This window comes from Panthera uncia (assembly GCF_023721935.1).
Source record: "Panthera uncia isolate 11264 chromosome C1 unlocalized genomic scaffold, Puncia_PCG_1.0 HiC_scaffold_3, whole genome shotgun sequence".
Lineage (NCBI taxonomy): Eukaryota > Metazoa > Chordata > Mammalia > Carnivora > Felidae > Panthera > Panthera uncia.
In genome coordinates, this window is record NW_026057584.1 from 59,142,106 (window position 1) to 59,154,112 (window position 12,007).

A 12,007-nucleotide genomic window follows, 5' to 3' on the forward strand; every position below is an offset into this window, starting at 1 on the left:
ACTTCCTCACATCTTCTGTTTTTTATTCCACTTACTGCCCCATCTTCCTCATACTTAAGCTACTATGAAACATGAAAGGATCTTCTGTGATTTTTATTTCTCCTCCTCTAACCAAAGCAGCAATTTTGCTGCCCCAAGTGACCCTCAGTTTTGCTGGCTGGCTCACTTACTGCTCTCATCAGACCTCTTCTCCACTCCGGAGAGGTCATCCTCAACCCTGGTTGCACATTAGAATCCCGGAGGAACTTTTAAAACAGGACTGCCCCAAAGACTGTGATTTAATTGGTCTGGGGTAGGACCTAGCTGTAACTCTTCTTTTTGGAACTCACCGGATTATACCAACGGGTGGCCAGGGTCTAAAACCACTGCCCTGGGAGGCAGATAAATGAGACAGACACAAGCCAGAGAGCTCCAGGCCCAAGACCACCAGAATGCCCTGTGGGTGGTTTTTATGGGCTGAATTCTGTGCTTCCCAAATCCATATGTTAAAGTTTTAAACTCCGGTACCTTAGAAATGTGACCGTATTTGGAAATAGGGCCTTTCAAGAGGTAATCAAGGTAAAATGAGGTCATGTGAGTGGGTTGTAATCCAATATAACTGGTGTCCTGATAAGAGGAGATAGGACACGGACAAGCACAAAGGGAAGATCAAGTGAAGGTACAGGGAGGAGACGGCAATCTGCAAGTCAAGAAGACAGGCTTTAGAAGAAACCAACCCTGCCCACATCTTGATCTCAGACTTCTAGTCTCCAGAATCGTGAGGAAATACACTTAAACCACCTAGTGTGTGGTAATTTGTTCTGGCAGCCGTAGCAAACTAAAATAGTAGTCTGCACAGTTATGGAGCCTACTGGCTAAGAGAGTTGATTCTGGAGATAGACAGAGCCAGGTGCAAACCCCAGGGCTGTCACTTACCAGATTTATGTGCCTTGATGTTCTGGTTACCTATTTCTGTGTGTCAAATTACTTCAAAACTCAGTGGCATAAAACACCCTTGTCACACTCATAGATTCTGTGGGTCAGGAATTTGGACAGGGCATAATGGGGGCAATTTGTTTTTTGTTCTACAAATGTTTGGGGTCTCAGCTGGGAGACTGGGAAGATGAGAATGACCCCACAGCTGGAGTCTAGCATCATCTCAAGACCTGTTTTCTCACACGTCTGGTGGCTGATGCCAGCTGTTGGCTGGGACCACGTTGCCACGGTTAGCCAGAAGACCTACATGTGCCTCTTCGTGGAACCTCACAACATGGTGATTGGATTCCACGGTTGAGAATCCTCTCTGGGAGAGAGAAGCTATTCCACTGTTGTAAACCCAGCCTCGTAAGTCATGAAGCAGCAGTATTTCCAGAGTGTTCTATTCATCAGCTCAATTACAAAGGCTTGCTCAGGTTCAAAAAGAGAGAAAGTAGATTCCAAGGCAAGAGAAAATGGCAGTGTTTGGGAAAAGCAGGTGGGACAAGAAATATTGTTGTGGCCCTTTTTTGGAAAACATGATCTGCCACCCTCAGACTAGTTTCTTTGCTTCCTTGAATCTCTCTTTCCTCATCTTTAAACTAGCATAATGTAGATGGACTCATCTGGTTGTTATAAGGATTAAAACGGCAACTTTACAGCAGGGTGCCTGACACATAATAAGTGCTTAGGAAATTCTAGTTGCTCGTAAGATCTAGGGCCAGTGTCCTTTAATATCTGGTCAGGCCTTGAAGGTTGATGAGGAAGTAGGGGAAAGAGGTCAGGAAGTCAATGGATACTGTTTAAAGTTGATAAAGAAATATCTGGAGAGAAACATTATTTGAGATATGGCGGTTATCCCTCAAAAGTTACAAAGTTGGAATTAAAAGTGGTTACCTCCTGGAGAGTAGGAGTGGGTTCTGGAAAAGTGAGGAAATGCATTATTGCTTTTTCTTTTCTTTAAGTTTATTTATTTATTTTGAGAGAGAAAGAGAATGTGTGAGTGGAGGAGGTGCGGGGGCGGGGGGGAAGGCTGTACGCTGTCAGTACAGAGCCCGACACAGGGCTCCAATTCATGAATTGTGAGCTCATGACCTGAGCTGAAGTCAGGAGACAGATGCTTAACTGACTGAGCCACCCAGGTGCCCCCAATTATTGCTTTTCATTTTGAATCCTTCAGAACTATTTCATCGTTTTAACCAAATGCATGCATTGCTTTAAGAAAAAGGACCTGTGAAAAAGACACACCAAAAATGGCTTTCCCAAATAAATATCAAAAAAAATCACTATTACTTCTTGTTTTTATAGTGTATTTAAATTAACGTTTCCTAACAGTGAGGCATTATTACACAATTTGATGTTTAAAAAAAAAAAGGAAGGCTAAAAATTATATGCAGAGTATAATCTTAGCAATGTTAACAATACTCAATGTTCAGCATTCAATCCATGAGTAACCCAAATATTAACTGTAGTTATCTGTGAGTGGTAAAATTATGGGTGATTTTAGTCATGAAACTCCAATTTTATATAATAATTAAGCAAAAGATATTTTTATAACCATCCAAATATACTGAAAAAAAAATAAGAATGCATTTGAAAATAAGAATATAAGGGGCACCTGGGTGGCTCCATCAGTTGGGTGTCTGACTTTGGCTCAGGTCACGATCTCATGGTCCGTGAGTTCGAGCCCTGCGTCGGGCTCTGTGCTGTCAGTTCGGAGCCTGGAGCCTGCTTCGGATTCTGTGTCTCCCTCTCTCTCTGCCACTCCCCCACTCACGCTCTGTCTCTATCAAAAAATGAATAAACATTAAAAAAAATTTTTTTTTAAAAAGAAAAGAAGAATATAAGCTTATTTCCCAGATCTCTCTCTTTTCTCCTCCCCAACATTTCAGTCAGCATTTTCAAATACAGTATTACCTATGGTTATTTTAAAAGCATTAACTTCTTGTTAGCAAAGCAGTGTTGAAATGCTCAGATCAAGATGAGTGAGACTAAGGAGGGTGGCAATATCCTTTAGCATTTAGAAAGACTGAGGGTCAGAGAGTGACTATCAAACCAAAAGAAGCAGCAAAAATTCTCAAGGATGCACTCACTGGTGGGAAAACAGTTCCCTTAATAATAATAGTAACTTCAACATACAAAAATGAGTTGTATTTTTATATACAAGCAATAAATGATCTAAAAATGAAATTGAGAAAGTAATTTCAGCTATAATAGCATCACAAAGAATAAAATCCTTGGGAATAAATTCCAGGGAGATGCAGGACTCGTACACTGGAAACTACAAAATACTATTGAAAGAAACTATAGAAAAACCTAAATAAATGGAAAGATATCCTCTGTTCATGGACCGGAAGACTTCATATTGTTAATATGGCAATACTCCCTAAATTGAACTACAGATTGAATATAATTCTTATCAAAACTCCAACTCCTATTTTTGAAGAAACAGATACACTGATCTTAAAATTAATATAAAGTTGCAAAGCATCTTGAATAATCAAAACCTTGAGGGGCGTCTGGGTGGCTCAGTCAGTTGAGCATCTGACGTCAGCTCAGGTCATGATCTCACGGTTCGTGAACTCGAGCCCCGTGTCAGGCTCTGTGCTGACAGCTCGGAGCCTGGAGCCTACTTTGGATTCTGTGTCTCTCTCTCTCTCTCTGCCCCTCCCTTGCTTGTACTTGGTCTCTATTTCTCTCAAAAATAAACATTAAAAAAATAAAAAAATAAAAATCTTGAAAAAGAAGAAAGGTGTAGGGCTCACACTTCCCAATTTAACAACCTACATAAAACTACAGATCAATGGGATAAGATTGAGAGTCCAGAAATAAATCCATATATCTATGGCTTACTGATTTTCAATAAGGGTACCAAGCATTCAATGGGGAAAAAAAAAAGAGTCTTTTCACAAATGGTGCTAGGACAATGGGTAAGTTGAACCCTTGCCTCACACCATATACAAAATGAACTCAAAAGACCTAAATGTAGAAGAAAAAATAGGCACATATCTTCATGGTGTTGGATTTGGCAATGTATTCTTAGATACAACACCAAAAGCACAAACAACAAAAGAAAAACTAGATAAATTGGATTCTATTAAAATGAAAACTGTGCATCAAAGAGCATAATCAAGCAACTGAAAAAGACAGTCTGGCAGTTACTCAAACAATTAAAAATAGTTCTTATATGACCCAACAATTCCACTATTAGGTATATACCCAAGAGAATTGAAATCAGGTGTTCAAACAAAATGTTATGAACAAATGTTCATAACATGGGGCACCTGGGTGGCTCAGCTGGTTAAGTATCCAACTTCGGCTCAGGTCACAATCTCACAGTTCATGGGTTTGATCCCCTCATAGGGCTCTCTGCCATCAGCACAGAGCCTGCTTCAGATCCTCTGTCCCTTCCCTCTCTGCCTCTCCCCAGCTTGAGCTCTGTCTTTCAAAATAAATAAACTTAACACACACACACACACACACACACACACACACACAAATGTTCATAACAGCATTGCTCACAATAGCCAAAAGGTGAAAACAGCCAAAATATCCATCAACTGATGAATGAATGGATTGTGATACGTCTATACAATGTAATATTACTTGGTCATAAAAAGGAATTAAGTACTGATGCTTACTACAAGGGTGAATCTTGCAAACATAATGCTAAGTGAAAGAAGCCAGTTGCAAAAAGCCACATATTGTATGTTCCCAGATGTCTAGAACAGGCAAATCCATAAAGACAGAAAGCAGATGGGTTGCCATGGGCTGAAGAGGAGAGGGAAAAGGGGGAGTGACTACTTAATGAGTACCCAGTTTCCTATGGGAATGATGAAAATGTTCTGGAGTTACACAGTGGCAGTGGTTGCACGACATTGTAAATGTACTGGAAGCTACCAAATTGTACATTTTTTTAAATGGTAAATTTTATGTTAAGTAAATTTTACTTCAGTTTTCTTAAGAACAAAAGTAACAAGAATTTAAACAGTACGCAAAGACCCAGCAAGCTGGATACTGAATTGTTTCACACCCAGTTCTCTGCTAAAGCAAACTAAGTTGCAGTAGAACCTCTCCCTTACCCAGGGCAGCTCTCCAATTTTTAAGAGTCCCACATCTCGCCTTGCTGAACTCAATTAATAGAGTTCTTGGTGTCTGCCCTAATCATCATGCAGACAGATAAAATTTAGTTAATATCCTTCTCTCCCTCCCCAACACTGAAAAATAAGATAAATAGAATCTATCTCCATAATTTTACTTAGTCATTTAGTTCAGTAGCATCTGTTTATCATGATTTACAAGAATTTGGATGGCAATGAGAATTGCAGGAAACATTTGCATAAAGGAATTTTATTTACATATTTTTCCTCCTTAAGCACTAGGATACTCAAAATGGTCACGTCTTGGAGATTCAGGCAAGCTCCTGCGGTGATTATTACCTTTTTAAAAGCCATACTGTATGGTCTTCAAGAAGTATTCAGAAACATTTACAGCTATTCAATTTAGAAGACAAACTTGAGGATAAGTCTATTAAAGAACATGTAATCAAATAAAAATAAGGCAAAATACTAGTTCCTGCTGAAATGGTTTGCCTACTAAGTATGCAAGAAGACTTCCCTAGCATAAGCTCACAGAACAGTTTGTCCTTGGGTATTTGAATAGGACAGAAAACCACTCTCCACCATATTTTTGTCTCTAAAACTTTAAAGCTTAGTTCAGTGTTCATATACGTAAGTATATTTCAGAATTCTTTGTACAATATTCTATGTATAATGAAATTAGTTATGTTTCCTCCTCATATATATGTACGTATGTATATATATGTGTATATATATATATATACATATATATATATAGTTAAATAAAAGAGGCAAGATAGAAAAATGTATGTAGTGAGTAATATCCTGCCATTTATCTGAGATGGCAAGAGGAGGGTACAAATATTTATACATATTTGCTTACATTTTTGAAAATCAAAGTATAAGTCACAAATTTTTTTAAATGTTTACCTATATGTAGAGAGAGGATCTGGGTGAGAGAACAGAAATATCACCTACATTCTCTAAAAACACCTTATTTTTGTAAGCTTGACTTTGAAAATATGTAACTGTTTAACATTATAAAACTGAATTAAATCCTAATTTTTTAAAAAGCAGTCTTTAAAATAAAAATAAAAATAAAACAAAACAAATAGACCTCACAATGCATCGAGTTGGTGACTTAACCACATAAAGAGAACTGTTCGAAATGATTTCAAAAACAGTAATGTGTACCAAAAGACTTACTCTAAGCACCAAACCAAAAAAATATTAAACTGTTTTCAGTAATAGTATTTATATTTTAGTAATAATATTGGTACTATTCTGAAATCATATATATGTGTGTATATAGTGATATTACTAATACAACAAATATAAAAATAATAAAGCATATAGTTGCTTATATATAAGCACGTTTATATAATTGTGTACATATGCATACATATACAGATAAATAGTAGATATACATGAAAGAAATGTGTTTTGAAAACAAAACACTTTGGAGAAATGGCTGATTCTAGGTTAGGGGCAGAAAACATGTAAGGTAAGCCTGGAACATTTTGTTTTATTAGAAAACAAAAGAAACTATCAAAAACCATTGGGGTCATATTAGAAGGATTCAGGGGTCTATGTGAAGAGGCTCCCTCCCACTGGGCCAAAATTGGGCATCAATAATACGAAGTGCAATGGACTGAACACATGAAATATCTGAAAAATTTAGGAGGTCATATGATACTTAAACAAAAACAAACAAACAACAAACAACAATAAAAATCCCAAAAAACCTTGTTAGGCACCACTGGAGGAAACTAAAAACCTAATTTTTGATTCTAAAAATGGGTAAAAAAAAAACAATAATAATAAAGTCCTTAATACACCTTTTCTGTACAAACTCTACCTGGGATAATTAAATCCCCCACAAGGGAATGTTTCCAGTTGATTAATGAAGAAGGAAAGAGAGAATTTACAGGAAATGTTCATCAGTTGCCATGAAAAATATAAAAAGGGATACAACAGGATAGTAAGAGTCCTCTGATGTCAGTACACAACATTAGCTATAAAGTATTGTTGCAGCTGAATCAGATCAACTTTCTGGATCTAACAGAGAAGACAGAGGAACATGTTAAAGGACACCCTGGGTTCAATTAGTAAAATGTGGAAATTAGTAAACTGGAAAATTCTACAGGAAAATTAATTGTTTTTTTTTTTTAAAAAATAAACTGGAGGGGGGGGGGGGAAGGGAGAGAAAACCTATTAATTAAAAGAGACTTTAAAGAAATAAATAAGAGTTAAGACTCCTGAATTCAAATGAAAACAACTATATAAAAAGAGTGAGGGGGTATTTGATATATTTGATATTTAAAAACCCTTGCTAATTTTATGCAGGTATATCATTTTTATTATTTTTTCTTAAAAAGAGTAATTACTTTTTAAAAATATTGAAGCTTTATGAATGACATATAATGTCTGGTGTTTTCTTTTTTTTTTTTTTTTTAGAGAGAGAGAGAGCAGACAAGTGGGGGGGAGGGAGAGACAGAGAGAGAGAGAGCGAGCGAGAGCCAGCAGGCTTTATGTTCAGTGAGGAGCCCAAAGCGGAGCTCAATCCCAGGACCCTGGGATCATGATCTGAGCCGAAATCAAGAAGAGTCAGACAATCAACCGAGACACCTAGGCACTCCTTTCTGTTTTACTTTTTAATTTTCTTTTCATTTACCTAATTTCTACATCCAAATGTGGGGTTCAAACTCACAACCCTGATATCAAGAGTCTCCTGCTCTTCCAACTGTGCCAGCCAGTCACCCCAATGTCTCGTATCTTCTTGAAAATAATTCAGTGGGTTGGGGGGGAGTAAAGAAATACAGATGAAGCAGGATGCACCATCAGTTTATCATTGGTGAAGTTAGTGATGGAAGTGGGGAGAGGCTCTCTTTTCTCTTAAAAAAAAAAAAAAAGTTCTATGCACTCAATTTGCCACCGAAAGTTCTCCCCTCAACACATGGTAACACTCGGAGCTACTGTATCTAATATTATCTTTGTAGGGGTGTCTGGCTCAGGTGGTAGAACATGTGACTCTTGATCTTAGGGTTACAAATCTGAGCCCTGAAGTTGGGTGTAGAGATTACTTAAAAAGAAAAATATCTTTTTGTAGGTCAACGTGTAGCTTATTTGTAGCTCAATAATACAAATATTTTATCCAGTAGAAGTATTTCTTCAAAGTTAGTATGATGAAGTAAATTATATTTCCCATAGAAAAATACATAATTAGAAATGCATAAATTCAAATGAATTGACTATGGCAGTTTCACAGCAAGCTAAGTATTATATCATAAAGAAAGGTTATGCCTCATAGGCGTTAATACTTTCAATGTTATCTACTTTCAATGGGATCTACTCATTATTTCTCCTTCACCATAATTTTAGTTCTTTCTACCCAAATCTAAGGAAATATCCTGCCTGGGACACTCAATGAATCCTTTGATAAACATTTACTGAGTACCTACTACATGATAAGGGTATTTGGATCAAAGATGGTCTTGCTCTCAAGAACTTCACCGTCTTGTAAAGGGAAAAACTAAAATAAACACAGAACTATGAGTGGCAGGTATTATCTGTTATGATCAAGGTATATAACCAGGTTTATCAGAAGTCTTCACAAGGGTGTTTGGTCTAATATCTCCTTTTTCAGGCTAGGGGAACAAGCATGGGCTCTTCAGTCTTCAGAAGTTACTTCACCTTGTCGAGTCTCCTAACCTCTAAAATACCTGCTATGAAAAGCTAACACAGATACTGCACTGAGCACTGTGCGTTGCGCCTAGGAGGTGCACGACTAACTCTATAGTTTTATTCCTTTGGCAAACATTTCTTCCTTTGGCAAATATTTGTAATGTTGCACTGACGCAATCATGCATTACCAGCAGGTACTTTCATCTGACAATGAACACTTTCAATAAACTTCCTTAATTCAAGGCACAGGATTATATAAAACAATGTTTTTTATTTGGCCAGTTATGTATAGGTTGAGTTTCCCTATGATGAATCATGCCTCTTATTTTGGTGTCTGGTGAAATAGCTTACCTCCTCTCCTCCCACCTGTGGGCTGCACCCACGTTTATTTCCAACCCTTGGCAGCTTAGGTCTCCAGAACAGCCACACACTCTCCCAAATTCCTAATCTACTATCTTCCTTCATCTCTGTAATTAAAGGATTACTTTCTACCTCTATTTTAACCCAAGATTTAGCCTTAACAATACTAACTACAGCATTACTCATAATAGCAAAAGATTAACAATCCAGACACCCCAAGATTGGAAACCGTTTAAGTAAAACATGGACCATCCATATAAACACTGTATAGCCATTTAAAATGTTTTGACATTGGGGTGTCCAGATGGCTCAGTTGGTTAAGCATCCAACTTTGGCTAGGGTCATGATCTCACTGTTCAGGAGTTTGAGCCCCATACCAGGCTCTGTGCTGACAATGCAGAGTCTGCTTTGGATTTTCTCTCTCCTTCTCTCTGCCCCTCCCCTGCTTGAACATGCTCTCTCTCTCTTTTTTTTTTTTTTAATTTTTTTAAATGTTTTTTAATTTATTTTTGAGACAGAGAGAGACAGAGCATGAACGGGGGAGGGTCAGAGAGAGAGGGAGACACAGAATCAGAAGCAGGCTCCAGGCTCTGAACTGTCAGCACAGAGCCCGACGCGGGGCTCGAACTCATGGACCATGAGATCATGACCTGAGCCGAAGTCGGACGCTCAACCGACTGAGCCACCCAGGCACCCCATCTCTCTCTCTTTCAAAATAAGTAAATTAATGTAAAAATATATAAAATACTTGACATTCATGGGACACCTAGGTGGCTCAGTGGGATGGATGTCTGACTCTTGATCTTGGGGTCATGAGTTCAAGCCTAGGTGGCTTAGTTGGCTGAGTTGGTTGAGCATCCAACTTTGGCTCAGGTATTGATCTCACGGTTCCTGGGTTCAAGCCCCATGTGGGGCTTTGCGCTGACAACGTGGAGCCTGCTTTGGATTCTGTCTCCCTCTCTCTCTACCCCTTCCCCACTCGTGCTCTCTCTCTCTCAAAAATAAATATTAAAAAAAAGTTTTGACATTCTTAATGCTAAAAAAGTTGTACATATAGTATAAATACTACCATATAAAACAAAATGCAAGGGAGATTGACAACAACCAAAATGTTAGTGACTTTTAGCCTTAAATGGTGTCTCCTTTGCTTCTTGCTCTTTCAAACAAGTCTTTCATCACTTGGATATTATAATGGATGGAGGCCTCTACCTGGAACATGCCAATTTCTCCGCAACCCAAAGTTGATTTCTTACACATCTCCAAGCAGATTCCCCAGCTTCCTTCTGCCACTCCACTGTCTCAGCAACATCTCCTTGGGATGTTCTTGTCCCCTCTTATCTTCAGCCTTCCTCAACCTTGTAGTTATTTAAAAGGTCATCTTCCACACACAGGGCTTTAATGCCCTGTGGTTAAAAGCCTCAGGGGTTGACAGCATCCTTGCTGGATGATCCAGTATTTGAGTTTCCCCACTATCCGTGACCACAGGAAGCCCTCAGCTCCCTCCCGGCCCTCTTCTCTCCCTATTCAAAAGGGTTTCTGCAAAAGTCACCTCAGCCAAGCTTGCCTCAGCACCCAATATACCTTGTTCTCATGGACAGACTCTGATGAGCACCTTCTGCTTCTCTAAGGCAGGCAAGCTCAGCTTAGTTTTAAAAGAAAAAACAAAAAAGGAGACACAGGCCTCTTCCCTGGAACAATGGTCTAGCTCTGCCATTTCAGCTATGTGGCATTAGGCATTTTTCTCAACTTCTCCGGATTTACTTCCTCACCCTTAAGATACTACCCCACAAATGTGTCACTAACATTAAGGTAAAATAACATTTGTCCACCTTTTATTCCCTTTAGGACTTGCTATCACTCTTCACTCAGAACCTAATACTTCGCAGGCACACTTCAAAGCACTTAACTTTCTTACTCCATTCCCCTGGTATGCAAATAACCCAATTTTCTACCTGATCTTGCGCCATCAGGAGCTCCCTCTCATTTTTAAAAGCAAAATAAAACACAACTATGCCCCGCGGCAGCACCCCCTAACTGCTTTTGCCCCTCTTCCTTATTAAACTACTGAGTCTATTACAGTCTCTTTTTCATTCCTCAACCCCTCAGTTGATGTAGATAAAGGTGGAAAGCCTCTGGAACCTCAGGAACCGAGGCTGGAGAGACCAACGTAAAGACAATTCCTGGAGCATAAATGCCATAAACTACTCTTTACTCTTCACACCTAATTGTCAAAACTTAAGTTCTCTCACCTTCGCTGAAGAGCCAACAAGATGGCGGAAGTAAAGCAGAAGCAGCAGCGCACCTTTTGCAAGTTCACCTACCACCGCGTGGGCCTTGACCACCGGCTGGACTTGTCCCTCCAGCAGCTCACGCACTGGCTTAGTGCGCAGCTGCGGGGGTAGCAACGCGGGCCTGCTGCGGGCGAGGTAATGGCTGCTGAGGCGCCTGCGCAAGGCCCGGGAATGGGGGAGGGGGGGTGCCCAGGGAGGGGCCCCAGGAGGTTAAGGCTCACTAGGGGAGCAGGATCACCCTGCCAGAGAAGATTGGCCACTACCTGGGCGAGTTCTCCATCACATGCAAGCCAGTGAAGCTGGGCCAGTCTGGCATCGAGCCACCCACTACCTCCACTTCATTCCTCTTTAAGTAAGTTGCTCGGCCAATAAAGGCACAGACTTCTCTTAAAACACACATCTTGGGGCACCTGGGTGGCTCAGTCTGTTGAGTGCCTTTCAGCTGAGAACATGATCTCGCAGTTCATGAGTGCCAGCCCCACATGTGCTGTCAGCCTGTGAGCGCAGAGGCCGCTTTGGATCTTCGATCCTCCTCTCTGCCCCTCCCGCACTCGTTCTCCCCAAATAAAGCCACTGATCTGTATCTTTTCTGTAAGATGGAAGTCATTACAAAACCCATGGGCCCATCAGTGCTATAAA